This window comes from Odocoileus virginianus, chromosome 8, assembly GCF_023699985.2.
Source record: "Odocoileus virginianus isolate 20LAN1187 ecotype Illinois chromosome 8, Ovbor_1.2, whole genome shotgun sequence".
NCBI lineage: Eukaryota > Metazoa > Chordata > Mammalia > Artiodactyla > Cervidae > Odocoileus > Odocoileus virginianus.
In genome coordinates this window covers 15,382,695-15,406,372 of record NC_069681.1, presented here as the reverse complement: position 1 = coordinate 15,406,372, position 23,678 = coordinate 15,382,695, and the positions used below count along the sequence as shown (strand labels likewise).

General features: G+C 41.8%; 1 pseudogene; it reads right to left on the bottom strand.

Moving 5' to 3' along the window:
• Window positions 1–1,905: 1,905 nt before the first annotated feature.
• Window positions 1,906–2,442, bottom strand: LOC110152640 (translationally-controlled tumor protein pseudogene; annotated as a pseudogene).
• Between the last annotated feature and the right edge of the window lie 21,236 nt (window positions 2,443–23,678).

The window sequence follows — 23,678 nt, the reverse complement described above, 5'->3', positions numbered from 1 at the left end:
CTTTATTTTTAATGTAGAATTCTTTTAGCCTCGCAGTGAACTGTGCCCAGACCCCAGTTCTGCCATTTCACTCTTTCCCTCCAGAAAGTTTTCCAGCCGAGTGGGGATTTAAGCAACTGCAAGCCTCCAAGAGAGTCACACAGCTGAGGCGCTCTGAAAATAGAACCATATTATTTTATTGTAGGTTTGGCAAATGCTCTCAGAGTCAATGTATTCCTTGTCTGGTTTCCAGCAGCAGTGCTTTTTGCCAGTGGGTCACCTAGGTGCCTCCAGTCCACCTTTGAGTAAGAAATAAAATTCTTCAAACAAACTGGCTTTGATTTTTCTCCTTCTCTCAGAAATCTAATTCCTCACGACCACATCACTGAGAAATTCCACATGGTTGTAATTAAGTCCACGTTTCCCGTGCTTGGCTGTCTCGTCTCTGATAAACGGCATGAATGGAGTATTCAGGTTCGAAACTCCCTGGACACACGGCCCAGTTTACTCCTGGCCTCTCATGTTGCTGCTCTTTTGGGTAAAGGAGGTGCTGTGAGCTGAATGTTTCTGTCCCCCCCCAATTCCTCTGTTGAGATCCTAGTCCCCCAGTGTGAAGGTGTTAGGAGGTGGGCCTTTGGGAGGTGATGGGGTCATGAGGGCGCCACCCTCACAAATGGAATTAGTGCCCTTATAAGAAAAGACCCCAGAGAGTTCTCTCCTCTTTCGGCCAAGGAAGGACCCTGGAGAAAGCAGTCATCTGCAACTCGCAAGAAGGTCTTCACTGGAACCCAACCATGCTTGGCACCCTGACCCCAAAACTGTAAGAAATAAAACCACTCAGCCCAGACTCACACTTATGCAAAACACTATGAATATTTTATATTTCTAATTTTATGAGACAATAAAAATACATGTTAAGTAAGGGGAGCTAATTCCTTTCCATTGTGACCTGCATTTGTACCTTGCATTGCCCACGTGTTTTCTTAATCTAGAAAAGTGAAGTCTGGTGCCCTCTTGTGGCCCTTCATTTTGTTGTCCTACGAAATTTTTATTCCACTAAATCGCATCTATCATCTCTCTGGAGGAAGATGGCTTCCTTGAGCGAGAATCATTGCTTCTACTGCTAGCCGTGTCTCTCAACAACTTCAGATTGGAATATGCCACCCACCAAAGATGTAGTAATACTGGTTGGGACTTTTCTGTTAGTAGCCAAGGGCTCCAAAATCACTGCAGATGGTGACTGCAGCCATGAAATTAAAAGACGCTTGTTCTTTGGAAGAAAAGCTATGACCAACCTAGACAGCATATTGAAAAGCAGAGACATTACTTTGCCAACAAAGGTCCATCTAGTCAAGGCTATGGTTTTTCCAGTGGTCATGTATGGATGTGAGAGCTGGACCATAAAGAAAGCTGAGCGCTGAAGAATCGATGCTTTTGAACTGTGGTGTTGGAGAAGACTCTTGAGAGTCCCTTGGACTGCAAGGAGATCCAACAAGCCTATTCTAAAGGAAATCAGTCCTGGGTGTTCATTGGAAGGACTGATGTTGAAGCTGAAACTCCAATACTCTGGCCACCTGATGCGAGGAGCTGACTCATTGGAAGAGGCCCTGATGCTGGGGAAGATAGAGAGCAGGAGGAGAAGGGGCCAACAGAGGATGAGATGGTTGGATGGCATCACCGACTCAATGGACATGAGTTTTTTTGTTTTTGTTTTTTTTTAGTTTAAATGCGTTTTATTTTTAGACAACCTACATGACACGTTTTTCTCAAAAACAATGCCTCCGCTCCAAATAAATCAACGTTCAAAACAAATGAAGAGCTTGAGATGACATCAGTCCCATCTGTCTAAGTCCTGGTGTTGTGTGGATGAAAAGCAGTGGCCAGCCAGTTATGATGACAGGTGATTGATCCAAAGTAAATGCCAGCTTTGTTAACATTTTTCCATCTCTAAACCATCCTTAAAGAATATCATATATGGGGTTACACCATCCTCACGGTAGTCCAGCAGAGCAACCATGCCATCTGGATTCATGTTTTCACCAATAAAGAACTGATAGTTTTTGAAATTAGCAAGGATGTGCTTGATTTGTTCTGCAGCCCCTGTCATAAAAGGTTTACTCTTTCTGGTCTCTGTTCTTCAAGTTTCCCTTTGATTGACTTCATGTAATCTTTGATGTACTTCTTGTAGGCTTCTTTTGTGAAGCTGGTTTCCTGCAAGTGATGGTTCACGACAATATCGACACCAGTGATTACTGTGCTTTAGGTACCTTCGCCCTCGGGGCCTTCAGCGGAGGCATTTCCACCAATGAGCGAGTCATCGTTGTTGCCCTCTGTCCTACTGACCATCTTCCCCTCCACCTCCAGACACAGCCCATCTGCGACCTCCCGGATCTTGTAGATGTCGGAGAACATCTCGTCATGGCTAATGAGGTCCCGGTAGATGATCATGATGGCGACTGGAGGGAGGCGACAGCGGTGCTGGCTTAGCAGGAGCCGGGAGCTCAGAGTGAGCGGCTCTCGGGGGGAGGGGGGAGCGGGCAGAAAAGTGGACATGAGTTTGAGTAAACTCCGAGAAATGCTGAAGGACGGGGAAGCCTGGTGTGCTGCAGTCTATGGGGTCGCAAAGAGTCAGACACGACTGAGCGACTGAACGGACATCAACAGCAGCTAGAGCAGATTGAGGTCCTAGGGAGTTTCTTTAAAGAAAGAGAATGTACTTGTAGGGAGAGAGCAATTGGCTAGGTGGCAGTGGTCAGGCTCTCACCCCACTCCACTCACGTCCTACAGCTGGGATCATTTGTGGCATTGTGCACGTGCATCCTGGTGTGGTCCCATGTAAGCACCCCCAGAAAAACTCTTGTAGGAGGGTCAAGTCTTGTAGTCATCATTGTTAACCGTTAGAGAGTAAAGCATCTCTGTCTTACTATGGTAAATAAAGAATCTCTGCAGTTCCTACAGCTCCTCGAATCTTCTTCCAGCTTCCCCTGCTTTCGCCTGCCTGCCCTGGGTTCAGTGAATGGCGAGATACAGCGAGACACAGCAAGACAGTACTTAAATAATTCCAAAATACTGACAGGTCAAGTCCAGGTATCATACAAGGACCATCATGATCCAGCCCACGTCTTGCTTCCAATCTGTCCCCATCCTCATGCCTCTCGACCCTCAGAAAACCAGCAGCTTATCTTGCAAGACCACTGGTGTCATTTCCTTGTTAAAACATTTTCTAGGTGAAAAAAAAGTGTCTATTTTTTCTTGGTGCTCCACCCCCTTCAACCTTCAGTAATGGCCAGCAACTATTGTGCCACTGTGCTTTGTTTCTCTGAATCCTTCGTTAAGGGTTTTTGTCCTTCCGTGCAGGCTTTATGTCTTGAGATGAGGCATCTGCTCACGCCCATTTATGCAGTGTTTAGCACAGAGATGCAATTAATGTTGGTTGAATTACTGTAAATTGAAGATCAAGGCAGAAAGTCCTAATGGAAGCAAAAAACAGGTAAAAAACTAAGTTGTCTCCGGTGTGGTGTGTGCAATTCAATTGTGTCCAACTCTTTGCAACCCTATGGACTGGCACTGACCAGGCTCCTCTGTCCATGGGAGTCTCCAGGCAAGGATACTGGAGGGGGTTGCCATTCCCTTCTCCAGGGGATCTTCCTGACGCAGAGATCAAACCCGTGTCTCGGGTCTTCAGCATTGGCAGGCTGTTTCTTCACCACGGTGCCACCTGGGCTTCTGTGTTTGCCTCCAAGGGCCCCCAGATGCCCTTCCCTTTTGACCCCACTAACCCAGCTGTTTGGTACAGAGACTCTAAAGGCAGCATCACTTACATGTTGCCAGCGGATCCCCTTGGCCTCACAAGGGAAGAAAATGTCCATTTCCCATCGCCTCTCTCTGCACTTTGGAGAGCACTGAGTCAAGCCAAACCCTTGAGGCAATTAAAGGTTAAAGAAAGCTAGTAAGCACTGCGTTTTTCCTGTAATACTAATATGTGAGGAGGGCAGTGCTTGAAGCACTAGTAAAGAACACAGGCTCAGAGGTTATGCTTGACCTAAGTCACGTGGCTTTTGAGTGATGGAGCCAGGACCACAGCGTGGGCCCCCGATGCCCAATTCCCCACTCCATTCATTGTGTCGTGTAGGACCTCCTCCTGGCAGCGCGGCTCTACCACTGACCTGGACGTTTCGACTGTCTGTGTACCACAGACACACAATAGCTCGGTAAACATTAAAATACTGTTAAATACCACAGGCAACTCGCACTGGCCAGGCAGCCCCACCCCCAACTAAAGTAAATGAAACAGCCCCACCAAGGAAAACCACATTCCCAGAGAATCAGCAGGATATCAGGAATATGATGTTGGAATCTAGGCTCCCTGGGCCTGCATTTAGATCTGTGCTTTGCCATTTACCTGTTTGTGGGCCTTGGCAATTGATTCTTCTCTGCCTTCACTTCTTCATACATAAAATAAGTTAAAAACTGTGTGTGTGGAGACAGTTCAGTGAGTTCTGGTATGTAGTCAAGTATTTGATCAATTTTAGCTATTATTGCTGTTATTTAAAGAGTTATTTCGGTTTTCCAGACTGTCCACATTGCTGAAATTCACCACGCAATTTAAAATGTTTCTTTGTATTGGCTATAGTCTTTGATGGGTGATTTCTTGAAAGGAAAGCATATTTGAGCACACAGGCGCGTGCGCATACACACACACAGAGTTATTTTACCTACTTTGCGATGTACAGCAGCAGAACCACCTGGTCCCTCTCTTCCTCTGTCTCTCTCTTTTGATTTCAGGGTTAAAAAACAGTTTCAATACCATCATTCCATGTAGGGTAAGCCCTTCTGTACTCTTCCGCCAGTCCTGTTTCTAAGGTTCAGGAGCTTAAGGTAAGCCACTCTTTAAAGAACTGGCTAAGGCTCCTGTCAATACAGAAAAAGGAAGCCTTGCCTATTTGCTTCTCAGAGGCAGCTGTTCTCTATTCAGACTCACCCCCAAAGGGAAGTTGGGTCTTCAGGCATTATTTGATTATTTTTATTTCCCTGCAAATAAAATCCCTCCATCCCTCTGACCTGTCTTCTCCTTTAATACCGATTCATGATACAAATGCCCTTTGATGAATCAGAGAACTAATAGTGCCTTCCGGCCAGCTGACTTCTGCATCCAAAAACACACACTAGCAATCACAGCTCCCTGACCTCCCAGAGTCTCCCTTTCACTGTTGGATGCAGCAGCCCTTTTTATCTTAACACACACAATCTCCTTAGACATTTGTTCCATCAGACAGTGTGTATTTTCATCCCAGAAAGTGAAAAGAATGTCTCTCTCCCAGAACACAGGATTAAATCTTTTATCTGGAAGAAGTCAACAAATGGATTTGCGATGAGATCTTTGAACTAAGTCTTAAGAACATCTACGCTTAAGACACCACTTGAAAGTAGAATGCCGCCGAAAGTTTCCTAGAAAAAAAATGAAAAATGAAGTGTGGGACTAAACAGACTTGACTGTTACCCATGACAACCTTGAATTTAATAAAACAGAGGAATCTCAAAACAAGCGCCTGTCAGTACCTAAGCACGTGACTGCTATAAGGAGTCCTATAACTGTGACCCGAGTGTGCAGACAGAAACTTGGGCTGATATTTCCTGACTTTGCACTCCAGTGTCCTGGTTAAACTGCAGCCCCACAATCTGGTAGACTTCTCTTAAATTCAAACCACATGTAGTGACTTATTAAATAAGCATTTGTCATAACACATCCGGGTAACTATTGGGCAAATGAGAAGGTTGGCAGCAGATCTCTTGATAGTTATTCCATTGTCTGCTAATGCAGGGCGGCTTTTGAAAGCATGGCCTTTTGCCCCTTCTTGAAACCCTCGATGCAAGGAGCTGCAGGATGGATGAAGACTGAAAAAGCTGTTTTTCTCTTCTTGGGTGGGTGAAGAGGAGGGTTTGGAGGTCCAGTCACAGCTGTGTCTGAGCTGCCTCTAATGAGGATGAAGCCCAGCCAGGCCCCACGCTCTGCACCAGATTTGCTGGAGCGATGGGTGAAAACCCAGAAAGTTCATCCAGGCAAGTGGGCCACAACTCCTGCCATCTGCAGCTCTGAGATGCATGTCGGAAGGCCGTTGGATTAATTGGGAGCCCGTTCTTGATTCTTAGTAACTTGTTTCGTTGTTGTTCAGTTGCTACGTCATGTCCCACTCTTTGCGACTCCATGAACTGCAGCATGCCAGGCTCCTCTGTCCTCCACTGTCTCCCAGAGCTTGCTCAAATTCATGTCCATTGAGTCGGTGAGGCTATCTAACCATCTTGTCCTCTGCCACCCTCTTCTCCTTTTGCTTTCAATCTTTCCCAGCATCAGGGTCTTTTCTTCGCATCAGGTGGCCAAAGTATTGGAGCTTCAGCTTCTGCATCAGTCCTTCCAATGAAATATTCAGGGTTGATTTCCTTTAGGATTGACTGGTTTGATCTCCTTGCAGTCTACGGAACTCTCAAAGTATCTTCTCCAGCACGACAGTTTAAAAGCATCAATTCTTTGGCACTCAACCTTCTTTATAGACAAGTTCTCACATCTGTACATGACTACAGGAAAAACCATAGCTTTGACTATATGGACCTTTGTTGACAAAGTGATGCCTCTGCTTTTTAATATCCTGTCTAAGTTTGTCATAGCTTTCCTTCCAAGGAGCAAGCGTCTTTTAATTTCATTGGTACAGTCATTGTCTACAGTGATTATGGAGCCCAAGAAAAGAAAATCTGTCACTGCTTCCGCGTTTTACTCTTCTGTTTGTCATGAAGTGATGGGACCAGATGCTGTAATCTTAGCTTTTTAAAAAATTTAATGTAAAAAAAAATTTTTAATGTAGTCATTTACACATGATGAAAAATACCAAGTATCGCCTAAACACACTCACCCACATCCTCCTTGCTGATGTACAGCAGCCAGAAAATACAGAAGTGTTTATTGAGTCATTTGGATTTGCAGATTGATTGGCACTTTCACTGCTTTTCTGTGATTATTGTGGCTGCTCAAGATGATGGCAGAAAAATAGGCCTATATGTTGAAAGTCAGCAGGTCAGACCTTAGTCTCATCTCTACAGCTACTGCTGTGGCCTCTTCCTGCATGTGTGGTGTGGCAGGAAGCGATCAGGGGAGCCTGGAAAGGGAAGCATTTGGAAGAGGATAACATTGTCAGATTCCCCAAGTACTCTGGATAAGTCAGTATAGGACCAGTAAGTGTGTGGGGCTTTTAGAAACAACTTTATTGAAGTACTGACAAAGAGTAAGACATACATATTTAAAGCACATCGTTTAAAAGTTTTCCTGTATTTATCAAAATTCTGGTGGTACAGTGCTGTCAGTCCTAATTTCATTTATTATTCAACTTTTACATTATGTACATCTGTCATCTTCCAGGCCAGTGATTTTCAAATGGGATTTTATAAAAATATCGATATCTAAACTTGATCCCTTTCTTACTGAATCTCTTTTCTTGCTATTCTTGGTATAATTCCTGACACATTAGGTCTCAGGATTATTATGTTATATCTCAAGACTTTTTTCATCTATTAAGAGTTATACTCATTCATATTTATAAAACAGATGAAAGAATAAACTTACTCATCATCTGTAGAAATATTCTTGTTTAGAAACCATTTTGGAATACATGCATAGCTCATTATTGTATATCACAGATATTGTGGTTTTTTATAAATTAATGACTTGTGGTAATTGATGATTTGTGTTGTTAGATAATAGTTAGCATTTTTAGTAATGAAATATTTTCAATTAAGAAAAAAATAAAGCATATAGTTGGTTCTCACATATGTACACACACTAAAACCATCACCTCAATGAAGCTAATGAGCACATCCATCACCCCCCAAATTTCCCTCTGCTTCCTTGTAACCCCTACTCCCCATCCTCTCCTATCTGCCCCCCATAGACTGCCACTGTAAACTAGCTTACATTTTCTAGAGTTTTATATAAATGAAATCATACAGTTTTATACAAATAAAATTATAACTCTTTTTAAAATCTGGTTTCCTTATTTTGAGAATTGGCCTAATTATTTTGAGATTGAGACTCATCCTTGTTGAAGCATCTATCAAATAGCTCTCTGTCTTTCTCCAGCCCTTGCTCTCTCCCCCGCTCCCTGGTCCTGTCTCTCTGTCTTTTTGCTGAGTGGTCTTCCATTGTAGATATACCATGGGTATCTGGATATATCTTTGGTGCTTTTTAAATGTTTATATCCCAGTTTATTTTTACTTATTTTTGTTTTGCTACCCTGCGCCACATGCAGGATCTTAGTTCCCTGACCAGGGATTGAACCCGGGCCTCTGGAGCGGAAGTGTGGCGTCTTCACCAGTGGATTGCAGGGAAGCCCCTATCTCTGCTCATCCAGCCTCCTGCTAGTGGACAGTTGGGATGTTTCCAGTTTGCAGTTAATACAAATAAAGCTGTTTTGAATATTCACGCTCATGTTTTTGTGTGAACACATGCTTTCTTTTCTCTTGGATAAATACTTAGGCTGGCTTATATGGGTATGTGCATATTTAACTTTTTCAGAAACTGTTAACTGTTTTACACACCGATTGTACCATTTTTCCTTTCTACCAGCAGTGTCTGAGAATTCCAGTTCTTTCACACTCTTGCCAGCACTAAGTACAACCAGGTTTTTAACTTCAGCCATTCTTATGTGTGTTCTCCATGAACTCAGACGATCAAATGTTCCAATAACCTTCAGAAAACATCCGTGTTTTAACTGTGGACGCACAAATGAGACAACAGAGGGAAGAGACAAGGAATAGAGGCTGTTTTCAGAGACTTTTGGTTATAAAGGAATGCTCCAAGTCCATGCGAAAGTCCTGGATGTACTCAAAATAGGTCCATTCTCCATCTGCATTTACAACAGTTTAAAGTTTATTATTTTCCCAGTTCACAGTATGGCAGCTAGGTGGGCACGTAGAGGATAAAATACCTCTTTTTAAATTTTACCAAATCATAAGGCCACATTGCTTCCTGAACAGTATCTAAGTATGAAGGTTGGATAAGAAAATCAGCTGGAGTTCCTCACAGTCCTTTCACCAAGCTATAAATAAGTCCCAGGTGTCCTCATCCTTTTCCACAGGGCACACCCACACAGATGACAAACAGGGAGGCTGGCCAGGACGGACGCAGACAGAATGGGCGATAGGGTGACCGACCATCTGCCCCAGTTTATGGGGACCGACCCCGTTTTAGCACAGAACATCCTGAGTCAGCGAGCACATGTGCCGCTTTAGTCAGAGCGAAAGCAAGAATCAGATCAGTAAAGCCTGAGGGCTTGGATGGGGGAAAGGCAATATCAGACAACCTCAGCCTGGCTTTGGGAATAGTTCTCATTGCTCCCTAGAAAGGGGAAGTGTCACTTTCATAAATCACCAGTGAGCTATGTGCGGAAGAGCTGACTAATGAATTCCAGCTCTGCTTAAGTCAGATGTGGGATTTTCCTTACTATTTAAACTCTGTGCCCTCCCTTTTGACCAACAACATATAACTTAACATTTCTTAAATGTGTATGTCACTCTATTTCCTTGTGCCTGCAAGCAGCTTTGTGAGGAAAAAAAATCGTATAGAATTATGAGATAAGGGAGTAATGTTTGAGTGGAGACAGGAGTAGAACTACCCTTAAGGGTTAAATGGAATCAGAATGCGCACGAAGCCGTGATTCCACAGCTGCTACTTCGTCGGGTATCAGCTATTTTCTTTTTGGCTTCTCCATACCTTAGGGTGAATGGCCACATAGTTAGGAGACACAATTATAGCTCCACCTATGAACTAAAGAGAATATAAAACTTCCGTGAACTCCAGTTTGGAAAACCTGTGAGGAAGGACTCAGCTTGGCCAAGCTTGGGATGCCTGGCTCTGTGGCAGAGATGGTGGGGCACTGTCTCCGGTACCCTATCCACAGGGTCAGGGTCGGAACAGAGAGCCGTGCATATGCGCTCAGTCACTCAGTGGTGTCTGACTCTGTGACCCCACGGACTGCAGCCCGCCAGGCTCCTCTGTCCCTGGGATTCTCCAGGCAAGAATACTGGAGTGGGTGGCCATGCCCTGCTCTAGCCATCACAATAGGTGTGTGGAATTTCCAGTTCCCACCTCTCTTTCCTTCTGAAGCTCAGCTGGCCCCATGTCAGGAGACTCCACATCTCATCTCCTGAGCACTAAGTTTACATACTGAAAATTGGCCAATATTCATACATGTCCAGGCCTCTGCTTGCCTGTATAGACTGTTCTTACCACCAATAGCTCTACCTACTGGACCCTCAACTGCCCTGTGACCTCAGGTCTCCTGGCTGCACTGTGCCAGCTGCTTGCCTTACCTTAATCTCCTACCATTTGGCCAACCCTCCTCATTCCAGCACCTGCCCTGACTGCTTGTGGTCCCAGGATAGCCATGGAGAAGACAGCATCAAGGTCAATGTAACTCTCAGTCTCTAGTCCTAAATATGAAGGGCTTTCAGAGATCTCCAAATGGGAGCTTCCCTCAGATGCAACCCAGAGTTTGCCAGTGCCTGGATAGTCATTAGTGTTCAAATTTCATCCTTGTTGTTGTTCAGTCACTAAGTCATGTCTGACTCTTTATGACCCTGTGGACTACAGCAAGCCAGGCTGCCTGTCCTTCACCACCTCCCGGAGTTTGCTCAAACTCATGTCCATTGAGTCAGTGATGCCATCTAACCATCTCATCCTCTGTTGTCCCCTTGTCCTCTTGTCCTCAATCTTTCCCAGCATCAGGATCTTTTCCAATGAGTCAGCTTTTTGCATCAAGTGGCCAAAGTATTAGAGCTTTGACTTTAGCATCAATCCTTGTAATGAATATTCAGAGTTGATTTCCTTTAGGATTGACTGGTTTGATCTCCTTGCTGTCCAAGGGACTCTCAAGAGTCTTCTCCAACACCACAGTTTGAAAGCATCAGTTCTTTGGTGCTCACCCTTCTTTATGGTCCAACTCTCACATCCATACATGATTACTAGAAAAATCAGAGCTTTGACTATACAGACCTTTGTCAGAAAAGTGATGTCTCTGCTTTTTAATATGCTGTCTAGGTTTGTCATAGCTTTCTTCCAAGGAGTAAGTATCCACAGGAATGATTTAAGTAGCCATTTGTTTCATATTCTTTTAAAAATTGTGAAATAAAACATGCACTCAGAAAAAATATATAAAGCACATATGTGGCATCAATAATAATTATATAGCAAATACCCATATGGCTACCACCCAGATTAAAAACTAGAACATGACCAGCAATCAAGCAACCCTCTGATGCTTCTGCCTAGTCATAATCTGTCCCTATCTCAAGTCCTACCAGGAACCACCCCCTGACTTTTGTGTTTATTTCTTCATTTTCCTTTATAGCTCTACCCCTTATGTATATATCTAAAAAAAACTGAAGTTTTGTCTACTTTGAATGTCATATACATTAACACAAAGCACATTTTTTTTATGTCTACTTTGATGTGATCATCTTTCCCAAGACAGAAAAATTGTTGTTGTTGTCCTTAAAACACATTCTCCTTTTTTGCCGTTCTTCCTGTATTATCAGGATCTGATCTGGCAAGAAACACTATTGCTTATTTCACCGTTCTCTCAGTCCAGGTTTACCTTGAAATGTGACTTGCAGTTTCCAGGTGGAGTTGATTACTATTTTCCAGATTGCTTGATAGTAAACCCACTTCTGTCACATAGACTCTAAATCCCCACTAGCTGCCTACTACCCAACCCTTCAACCAAACAAAGAACGTTAGATGCTTTCTGGCTTTCTTCTTCTTTTTTTTTTTTTTTGGCCATACCATGAGCCATGTGAGATCTTAGTTCTCTGATCAGGGATAGAACCCACACCCTTTGCGTTGGAAGCAGGGAATCAACCACTGGACCACCTGGGAAGTCCTCCGTAAGATGCTTTGTTATCTCTGCATCTTCACATTTGGAATATTGCTCAATGACTTGCACTGGTACCTGGTATGTAAATATACAGGGCTTCCCTGGTAGCTCAGATGGTAAAGAATCTACCTGCAATGCAGGAGACATGTATTTGATCCCTGGGTCAAGAAGATCCCTAGAGGAGGAAATAGAAATCCACTCCAGTATTCCTGCCTGGAGAATCCCATGGACAGAGGAAGCTGGCAGGCTACAGTCCATGGGGCGACAAAGAGTCAAATATGACTGAGTGACTAAGCATACACACACATGTAAATATACAAGCTCTTGTTCTATAGACAAAGAAAGAGAATTCTTCAGGCCATTTTCCTGAGGTAGGAAAAGGATATCGATGAGTAGGCTAATCTTGGATTAATAACCACCAACCTGGAGCAACTAACAATTTCTTGTGAAGAGAAGATTTTCTCTAGGGCTTTAAAAGGGTACACACTAACACATTTTGAAGTACCCCAATTCTAGAGTATATTTATATCACTTAAAGAATATTGAGATCATATAATTCTAGATTATAACAACTTTTTGAAAGTAATGTTGTGAGTGAGTGTTTGGTTCAAGCTGAATCTTTTGGGAAGCCTGCATGTGCAGCTATATTTATGTCACACAATTCTATCAGTAGGACCCAAGTGTGTTCTCTGTTGCCACAAGTCCTGAAAGTCTTGCCTCTTTTCATTGTTTCAGACATAGCTTTCTGTATCAGTCGTGTCACCCAGAACTGACTTAAACTGAGTATGGTCATTTTGAGGCAGAGAATGAAAAAAATAAAATTAAAAATTAAAAACCTCTTATATTGGCAATCAAGTCAGACACTTCCATTGTGGTTTGGAGAAATTGTTGCATAAATCCACCCACTGCTCCGAGCTCATTCATGCCCTGCACTGGGGCAGCCTGGCCCAGAGTGTGGTGGTTACAAAGGGCTGCATCAGCACGTTCTATTTCTTACCCAAGCTCCCAGCTGCTGAGGTCTGAAGAGGGGTCTGACTGTGCAATATTAGCAAAACACTCTTTTTTCTTCTTCTTCTTCTAAATTTATTTGGCTGCACCAGGTCTCAGTTGCAGCACTCGGAATCTTCAGCTGCAGTATGCAAACCCTTAGTTGCGGAATGTGGGATCTAGTTCCCTGCCCAGGGATCGAACCCCAGCCTCCGGCATTGGGAGCATGGAGTCTTAGCCACTGGACCAGCAGAGAAGCCCCCAAATACTCTTGACTTTCAGGAATAAGAACCTCAGCACAGCATTCCCAGGCATACCCACACACCCAGGTTTCCTTGCACAGCTAAAAATTCTCTTACCAGTAAGATAAGGAACGGGTGAGGTTAACTTTCACATACCCTTTTGTGGGCTATCAAATATAGGAAAAAAGAGGAAACAAAACATGAAGTTTCTGATGACTTCTTGCTCTCAGACCAACTTCAGGTCAGGACCTCTCCTTCCTGAAGCAAAGACATCAGGTGGCTCCCTGCAGAGGGACATTGGGTGACTGCAAAAAGCAACTGAAAGTTGTCTGTGTTAGCCACAGAAGTGTGATCCTGTGGCTTCTGGAAACTTCATACAGCAGAATTTAATGTAAAAATACCCTTCAAAGGGCTTCCCTGGCGGCTCAGTGATAAAGAACCTGCCTGCCAATGCTGGAGACTTGAGTTCCATCCCTGGTCTGGGAAGATCCCTTGGAGAAGGAAATGGCAAGCCACTCAAGTACTCTTACCTGAAAAATCCCATTGACGGGGGAGCCTGGAGGGCTACAGACCATGGCAAAGAGTTGAACGTGACTGAACAGGAACAACCCTTCAAAGAGTCAGTGCTGGGATTCTCTAGTGGTCCAGTGGTCAACTCACCTTCCAATGCAGGGAGTTTGAGTTCAATCCCTGATTGAGGAGCTAAGACCCCACATGTCTCCAGTCCAAAAGACCAAACCATAGAACAGAAGCAATATTGTAACAAATTCAATAAAGACTTTAAAAATTGTCCATGTCAAAAAAAAAAAAAAAAAATCAGTGCTGAGAGTTTAATTTCAGAGCTGATTTACCTGTGCAACCTGGGAACACACCCAAGTGGGGCTGGGAGTTGTGTTCTCCGTCCTCTCCTTGGCTGCCATCAGATTAAGAAAAGAAGAATCCCAGCACCAAGTGATTAGATGTCCTTCCCCTCCTCCTGCTTCCTTCTCATCCCTGCCCCAAAGTTCCTCTTCATTTCCACTTGCCCTGGATAAAATCTAGTCCATGTACATCCTGCTCTACCAGAATGTAGTACAACTTTATTATTATTATTATTGAATGAAAGACTCTTTGACTTCTATAGTGCTGTATAAGTTTCAAAAGTAGAATGGCTGGGTATGTATGGCTTCCTTTGAGTGTTTTGGATAAGGATAAGGAGATGTTTGCAGTGATTAGAGTTTTATAGTCAATTATTCTCACCCTCAGCTGCTCTATCAATAAGAGACTGTGATTAAAATGAGACTGGCAGTGAGAAGTTTTCTCATAAGCCCGTTCCCAGCGGGCCAGGAAGAGCTCACAGCTGGGGGTGGTGGGTTATGAGGGGCTGGCATGAGGCAGAGAGTGGGGCTGGGTGATGCCAAAAAAAGAGTTTTGATGAAAGAAGATCAATTGACACCTCACCTTTGGCAATAAAAGGAAGAGCTAGGTATGTTTAGGATTTATAGGAAGAGTTTATATTTGATAGGTTTTTTAAAAGCTTTGTATTGCTTTTTAAAAAGATTTTAAAATTTTTATACAAAGGTTATTTTCCATTTGCAGCTATTCCAAAATATTGGCTATATTCCCCCATGTTATATAATCTATCATTGAGCCTCTCTTACACCCGGTAGTTTGCACCTCCCACTCCCATTATAACCCCTGAATTGCCCCTCCCCACTTTCCCGTTGGTAACCATTAAAGATGTGGTCTACATACACAATGGAATACTAGTCAGTCATATAAAAGAATGAAATTTTGCTATTTGCAGCACCATGGATGAATTTGGAGGGAATTATGCCAAGTGAAATAAATCAGACAGAGAAAGACAAATGCTGAATGATATCACTTATAAGCAGAATTCAAAATGTACATTTAACTTAGTTCGAATATTTCTTTTCATTCAACCATAAATACCAATCTCCTCTTACATTAGAATTCATTCATTTACAACTCAGCACAGGCAAGACAAATAGCAACAAATGGTAGCAGTTAGTTTATCAAGTGACCTAATAATTAATTGAAAAATGGGGCTTTATTATTTAGGATCCTCTATTTAGTGAGCAAAAAACCAAGTATGAGAATCAAGGTAAAAACTTACGAAGGGTCTATCTCCACAGGTAAACGGGGTCATTGTGTGACCCCCTTCAAGGCAAAGTTTAGGGACTGTGAAAAATGGAGATCCAGTCAAAGTACTTCTTTGCTGTCATTTCTTGTCACATCTTCCACTTCAGGGTATTTAAACTATTATGGTAGCCTTTGGTGTTTAACTACAGAAATAGAGTTTGACCCACCCTTTGCATTAAAAGACCAAATTATATCCCCAGAAAGAGAATATATATTAGACAATACCTGAGATGCATTTCTTTCTTTCTGTTAATACAAGATTCCCCGTGGTGGAATGATAGTTTTATCATCTGAAGAAGTGAGTGTTGGCTAAATAAATTGTGTATTAGTTGTGTGAGGGACTGCTACACAGTCACTCAAAATTAGGTCTTTTTCAAAGATATTTCATGAATCACAGAAATGTGTATGCTATAGTATTTTTGAAATGAATAATACTGTATGTATATTTCCTATTTATAATATGTGTGTATACATATACATAAACATATGTACATACATATGCAAAAAAGATAAAAGTAATATAACAAAATATTAAGCATGGTGGTTTGTAAGTTGTAAGATTATATATGGTTTAGAAATTTAGGATATTTTTCCATTCCAACTATCCTATAATGGATTCATTTTATTTAAAATCAGGGGGGAAAATCCACATTTTGAACATTTTAAAGAATTGTAACTCCCAGATTAAATAATATATTTTCTGTAACCACTAGCAAAGGTGATTAAAGTAAATGTCATTAAGGCCAAGAAGATAAATTTCATTGTCTTGCGAACTGTTCACTTTGGTTTCTGGGCCACATGATACAGAGTTGTCTGTAAAAGAAAAGCCACTGAAAACTGCTGAAGAAGCAATTCAAAGTCCTTTTCCTTTAGAGGGTCGATGGCATGATCATTGCCAGGTGATAAGTGATGCCCGAGAATAATCTGAAGGTGTTCGCTTGCTTACAACTCCATTGAACACCCTGCATAAGTGGTGAACAGCCATGTTCTGGCGTTGAGGGGATTCCTCCCAGGCAGTCCAGAGATTGGTTTGGACTTGCACTCACAGTGTAGACAGTGTAGGCTCAGACAGGAGCTGCAGGAACCTGGTGGCCCTGCGCTCTACTTCAGCTCTTCATGGATCCACACAGAGGACTGCAGGACACTGGAAATGGTGACCACGTGGATAAACGTCTAGTGACTCTATGGGAAACAGGAAAACTTTCTTTCCTATGAGTTAGATGCCTTTAACAGATAATTAGTTGTCTAAAATAAGGATAGGACTGTACTAAATATTCACACAATCAAATTTTCATTTTCAAACCAAGACTTAGAGAAATTAACCATCCTGTCCAAGATAAAAAAAAGAACCCACATCATTTATCCATTCAGTCAGTCAGTTGTGTCTGACTCTCTGTGACCCCATGGACTGCAGCACGCCAAGCCTCCCTGTCCATCACCAACTCCCGGAGTTTACTCAAACTAATGTCCATCAAGTTGGTGATGCCATCTAACCATCTCATCCTCTGTCATCCCCTTCTCCTCCTGCCTTCAATCTTTCCCAGCATCAGGGTCTTTTCAAATGAGTCAACTTTTCGCATGAGGTGGTCAAGGGATTGGAGTTTCAGGTTCAGCATCAGTCCTTCCAATGAACACCCAGGACTGATCTCCTTTAGGATGGACTGGGTGGATCTCCTTGCAGTCCAAGGGACTCTCAAGAGTCTTCTCCAACACCACAGTTCAAAAGCATCAATTCTTCAGTGCTCAGCTTTCTTCACAGTCCAACTCTCACATCCATACATGACCACTGGAAAAACCATAGCCTTGACTAGATGGATCTTTCTTGGCAAAGTAATGTCTCTGCTTTTTAATATGCTATCTAGGTTGGTCATAACTTTTCTTCCAAGGAGTAATCATCCTTTTATTTCATGGCTGCAGTCACCATCTGCAGTGATTTTGGAGCCCCCCAAAATAAAGTCTGCCACTGTTTCCACTGTTTCTCCATCTATTTGTCATGAAGTGATGGGACTAGGTGCCATGATCTTTGTTTTCTGAATGTTGAGCTTTAAGCCAACTTTTTCACTTTCCTCTTTCACTTTCATCAAGAGGCTTTTTGATTCTTCTTCACTTTCTTCCATAAGGGTGGTGTCATCTGCATATTTGAGGTTATTGATATTCCTCCCAAAAATTTTGATCCCAGCTTGTGCGTCATCCAGCCTGGCATTTCACATGATGTACTCTGTATATAAGTTAAATAAGCAGGGTGACAATATATAGCCTTGACATACTCCTTTCCCAATTTGGAACCAGTCCATTGTTCCATGTCCAGTTCTAACTGTTGCTTCCTGACCTGCATACAGGTTTCTCAAGAGACAGGTCAGGTGGTCTGGTATTCCCATCTCTTCAGAATTTTCCACAGTTTATTGTGATCCACACATTCAAAGGCTTTGGCATAGTCAATAAAGCAGAAACAGATGTTTTTCTGGAACTCTTGCTTTTTTGATGATTCAGCGGATGTTGGCAATTTGCTTTCTGATTCCTCTGTCTTTTCTAAAACCAGCTTGAACATCTGGAAGTTCACAGTTCACGTGATGTTGAAGCCTGGCTTAGAGAATTTTGAGCATTACTTTGCTAGCGTGTGAGATGAGTGCAACTATGTTGTTGTTTGAGCATTCTTTGGTATTGCCTTTCTTTGGGATTGGATTGAAAACTGACCTTTTCCAGTCCTGTGGCCACTGCTGAGTTTTCCAAATTTGCTGGCATATTGAGTGCAGCACTTTCACAGCATCATGTTTTAGGCTTTGAAATAGCTCAACTGAAATTCCATCACCTGCACTAGCTTTGTTCGTAGTGATGCTTCCTAAGGCCCACTTCATATTCCAGGATGTCTGGCCCTCAGTGAGTGATCACACCATTGTGATTATCTGGGTTGTGAAGATCTTTTTTGTACAGTTCTTCTGTGTATTCTTGCTACCTCTTCTTAATATCTTCTGCTTCAGTTAGGTCCATACCATTTCTGTCCTTTATCGAACCCATCTTTGCATGAAATGTTCCCTTGGTATCTCTAATTTTCTTGAAGAGATCTCTAGTCTTTCCCATTCTGTTGTTTTCCTCTATTTCTTTGCACCGATCACTGAGGAAGGCTTTCTTATCTCTCCTTGCTATTCTTTGGAACTCTGCATTCAAATGGGAATATCTTTCCTTTTCTCCTTTGCTTTTCACTTCTCTTCTTTTCACAGCTATTTGTAAGGCCTCCTCAGACAGCCATTTTCCTTTTTTTGCATTTCTTTTTCTTGGGAATGGTCTTGCTCCCTGTCTCCTGTACAATGTCATGAGCCTCCATCCACAGTTCATCAGGTACTCTGTCTATCAGATCTAGTCCCTTAAATCTATTTCTCACTTCCACTATATAATTGTTAGGGATTTGATTTAGGTCATACCTGAATGGTCTAGTGGTTTTCCCTACTTTTTTCAATTTCAGTCTGAATTTGGCAATAAGGAGTTCATGATCTGAGCCACAGTCAGCTCCTGGTCTTATTTCTGCTGACTGTATAGAGCTTCTCCATCTTGGCTGCAAAGAATATAATCAGTCTGATTTCAGTGTAAAATCAGTCTGATTTTGACCATCTGGTGATGTCCACGTGTAGAGTCTTCTCTTGTGTTGTTGGAAGAGGGTGTTTGCTGTGACCAGTGCGTTCTCTTGGCAGAACTCTATTAGCCTTTGCCCTGCTTCATTCTGTACTCCAAGGCCAAATTTGCCTGTTACTCCAGGTGATTCTTGACTTCCTACTTTTGCATTCCAGTCCCCTATAATGAAAAGGATATCTTTTTTGGGTGTTAGTTCTAAAAGGTCTTGTAGGTCTTCATAGAACCATTAAGGTTCTATGAAACTCAAGGGACTCTCGAGAGTCTTCTCCAACACCACAGTTCAAAAGCATCAATTCTTCAGTGCTCAGCTTTCTTTATGGTCCAACTCTCACATCCATACATGGCTACTGGAAAAACCGTAGCTTTGACTAGACGGACCTTTGTCGGCAAAGTAATGTCTCTGCTTTTCACAGAAGTTTATACTCAATTACTTTGTGTCACTGACACAGAACAACAGAACACAGTTCCTTTCCTAAAAGTATGTGGAGGAGGAAAAAATGTAGTGAGTAATTACTATATTTAGCTGCTTAAACAAATGCTCCTTTGTTAAAAAAAAAAAAAGACATTTATTGGGACCCATTACCACATTACCAAGTTACTCATAAATCGCAACATGAAAGTCTGTGAGAAAAGATGATGTGGATTCACTGAGAGCGAAATGGCCTGAGGTCTAACAGACAAAGACCAGGCCGGTTGGGCTTTATGAGCTGTTAGATGGGAAGTGACTGGCTTTTTATGACAACGACTTGGGGAGAGAGAACAAGCGCACCGGGAAATCTGTGTTCCAAACAGACTATGTGGTTTATGATTTCCATTTGGATTAGGGGGAAAATAATCAACGGACACAGGATAAATAGAAACGGCCCTTTTATCCCCCCAAGTGTAATCTTTTTGATGCTTCCAGGAATTTTATTTTATTTATTTTTACTAAGTATAGTTGACTAACAATGTTGTGTTAGTGTTAGGTGCACAGTAAAGTGATTCAATTATATATAATATAATCAATGCTTTTTCAGATTATTTTCCCTTTAGGTTTTTATAAAACCACCAAGTATAGTTTTATTCAGGGAAAAGAATACATTAAAATGGATACTCATTTTTATCCTTTTTCAACAGTATCAATGGTGACCAGGGAAAATGTGCATACAGGGGTGTGTGTGTGTGTGTGTGTGTATGTGTGTGTGTCTACATGGCTAGTGAAGTAAACAGCTAACAAAAGTTTGTTTTAAAAAGCCAGGATTTATTAATTTCTTACAGTGATCAGAAACGGTGCCACACATATCTTAAAACGTTATCCCATCTAATATTCATAAAGACCTATACAAAAGGTATTTTATCCTCTTTTACAGATGGAGAAATTAAGTCATAATGAAATCATCAGCATTAAGAATCAACAATGTTTTGAGTGTTTACTATACAAGTGAAAGTGAGTGTGAAGTGAAGTCGCTCAGTCATGTCCGACTCTGCGACCCCATGGACTGTAGCCCACCAGGCTCCTCCAGGATTCTCCAGGCAAGAATACTGGAGTGGGTTGCTGTTTCTATACAAGAGACTGTACTAAATATTCATATATGTATTTTAATCTTCATAGTCACTGTTTTGAATTAGATACTCTTCTCACTGAGCACACTTTATGAATAAGCAAATGGAAGCTTAGAGACCTTAAATATCAGGTCTAATGTCAAACATACATCATTTATACTATTTTTTTTTTACTATTTTTTTAATCCAGTTAATAATAGGAACTTTATTATAAGATTCTTCCCACAAACTGAACTCTTCCCCAGCACAATTATAAGGTTTTTATCTTATAAAATCTCATAATTATATCTCACAATTATAAAGATTTTATCATCTTATTTGCACTTTATGTTCATGACTGCAATTCATTAAAAATTCAAAAGCTAATGGCTGTGAATTCAACTTAACAGCTGAATCAAGTATAATTTAGTGTTGTTCAGTTGCTCAGTTGTGTCTGACTCTGCAACCCCATGAACTTCAGCACGCCAGGCTTCCCTGTCCTTCACCATCTCCCGGAGTTTGCTCAACCTCATGTCCATTGAGTTGATAGTGTAGTATATACTGTTTATCACTCTGTGTCCTTGATTTAAAAAAAAAAATTAGTCCCCTATAGTCCTTGGCCTATCTCTGTGAAATACATTCCAAAACCAATAGACAAATTTGGGCAAGTTACTTTTCCATTGATGACCATCAGTGAATGGCTGGGATAAGGAGGATCTCATATCCTTAAACTGGCATCTCAGTCTCTTAAAGGTGTCCATTTTTCTGTACTTTCCACAATAATGTGATGTACACTAGTGGTTGGGACACTGAGAAGCTCAGATTCTAGGAGTTAAGGAAAGTCTGACTGAACAGGAAGCCTTTGGGGGTTGAATCTTATGGAGTATGAGTGTAGGGTGAAAACAGAGTGCAACTCTGGAGCACCAAAGAGGTCTGATCATCCCATGAGTAGTTAACTTCCCCACTCCAGACCTTCTGGACATCTAATGCTATGTGCTAAATGGTTTTAGTATTAGGTCCATTTTGCAAATAAGGGAAGTAAGGCTCAAAGAGAAGTATTTTGCTCAAGGCACATAGCTGATAAGTGACAAAGAGGATGGGAATCTACAGATGTTTGTCTCTGAGCCCCAGTGCTAAATACCCAGCTCAGCATTTCCCAAAACAAACAGGAAGACTGCTGGCTGAGGAAGAGAGACTGGGCTTAGATACCAATCCTGTTTCAGCTTATTCTTATTGTTAACTTTGAAAGAATTTAAGGAGGGAACCAAAAACCATAAGGGGAAGACGAGGATTTATGGAAGAAATGAAAATGAATAAGGTGGTATATGAAGTCAGTGAATCAAATGTGTGACGTAAATTTTAGCTTGGAAAAAAGCAGTTAAAGTGATAAAGGATCAGACTTTCCTAATTAAGACTCTGTGCTTCCACTACAAGGGGGATTGGTTCAATCCCTGGTGGCGGAAGTTCTGCATGTTACATGGTGCAGCCAAAAAAAAAAAAGTAATAAAGAATCATGATGTTTTCTTGAAATTATCTTCCAGAAATTATCTACTTTACAGGGCTTGTTACAGGCCTTATCTAAGTTACAGGGATTCCAGAAATTATCTACTTTATTGTCCTCTTTTTCTGATAGAGAAATCCAATGTACCATTGCACAAATCATGGTCTTGCATTTTATTTAAAGACTTCCCCAGAATTACCCACCTTTTATTATTAGTAAGTTCATCCTTAGGCCTGATGGTGAATCACCTGCTGAAAAAAGTTTGAGCAAAACAAGATCATCACTCCAGCAGCTGGGAGGGTCCCATGACTCAGGTCATGCTTGCACCCCCATCAAGAGCTCTGTGCACTGAGAGGTGGTTTTCTTTCCATCCTATGGTCTTTTTAGGGGGATTCTAAGAGAACAACTGATTCCTCTTTTTTGTTCTCTCTCTCATAAATCATGAGTTGGGAAAGGCCTGGCATTTTGCAGTTGTTATGAAGTCAACGTGAAATGTAAGGCTTTGTGTGTGTGTATGTGTGAGAGAGAGAGAGAGAGAGAGAAAGAGCGTGCGCGTCTGGATCCATCTGAGTAGTCATTCACAATACCTTGTGAATCTCTAATAAATGAAAGCCACAGTTGATACAAAAGACAGCTAAACTGTAGGTATTATTGAATATATTATTTCAAATACCATCATATCTTTTATGATGAGTGCTTCTTGTGTCCTGACTAGGTCATCTTTGTTCACTTTCGAATCACGAAGGTATTTATTCTTCCATGTGAGAGGGCTTCCCATGTGGCTTAGTGGTAAAGAATGTGCCTACCAATGCAGCCGACACCAGAGAGGCAGATTTGATGCCTGGGTCGGGAAGATCCCAGGGAGTAAGAAGTGGCAACCCACTCCAGTACTCTTGCCTGGAGAATCCCGTGGACAGAGGAGCCTGGTGGCTGCAGTCCATGGGGTCGAAAGAGTTGGACACGACAGAGCAGCTAAGCACACAGGCATGCAGATAGGATTGAGCTGTTACAGCATCGTATTTGAGCCTTTCAATCACTATTTTAGATAGGAAGTAGAAAAGAGAAGAAGGCTTAACATGTGTTAAAGTAAATCTGTAGCCATTTAAATTTGAGAAGAAAGAAAAAACAGAATCCTAAGCATATAAGCTGATGAGAATTTGAACTGCTTTTAGAATTAGGCCCATTGGCCCAAGTGCCAATTAGGCACTTGGACCAAACCCATATGGGCAAGGTAGCCTTCTTTCATGGATTTTCCAGGTAAGTGTGATTAACTTCTATTGTTCTCTTTCCAACGAAAGCAAATTAGTAAATGTTTAAATAAGTTTAGCATAATTTTTATAACTTTATAAATTCTATGATTACAAATCAGAAAAAGTCATTTATCAGACAGTCTCTTAATACCATATTTAAAGGGATTGCAAACCTCTGTTGAACTCCAGACTATGCTTTTTTCCTTCTTTTTTCCCCAGAAGTGTTATCTAATAGCCTATTATAATTGCATTAGGGCCAGCTGCCTCTGAGGGCTCTGCTGCTGTGATGTGATCCGAGGGATCCATGACAGGAGCGTTCACTCATCAAAATAGTGAGAGCAGATTCACATGTGTATCTGGGTTGATAGAGGTGATGAGGAGAGGTTAATTTGCACAATGGGATTCAATCCCCTTTGTTAGTGAGTTAAAAGAATAATTGTAAGCTGGATACCCCTGAAGAAGTAGGCTGTGCACTTTTGAAGAGCATCTCCTTACATCCTAAGGAGTTAAG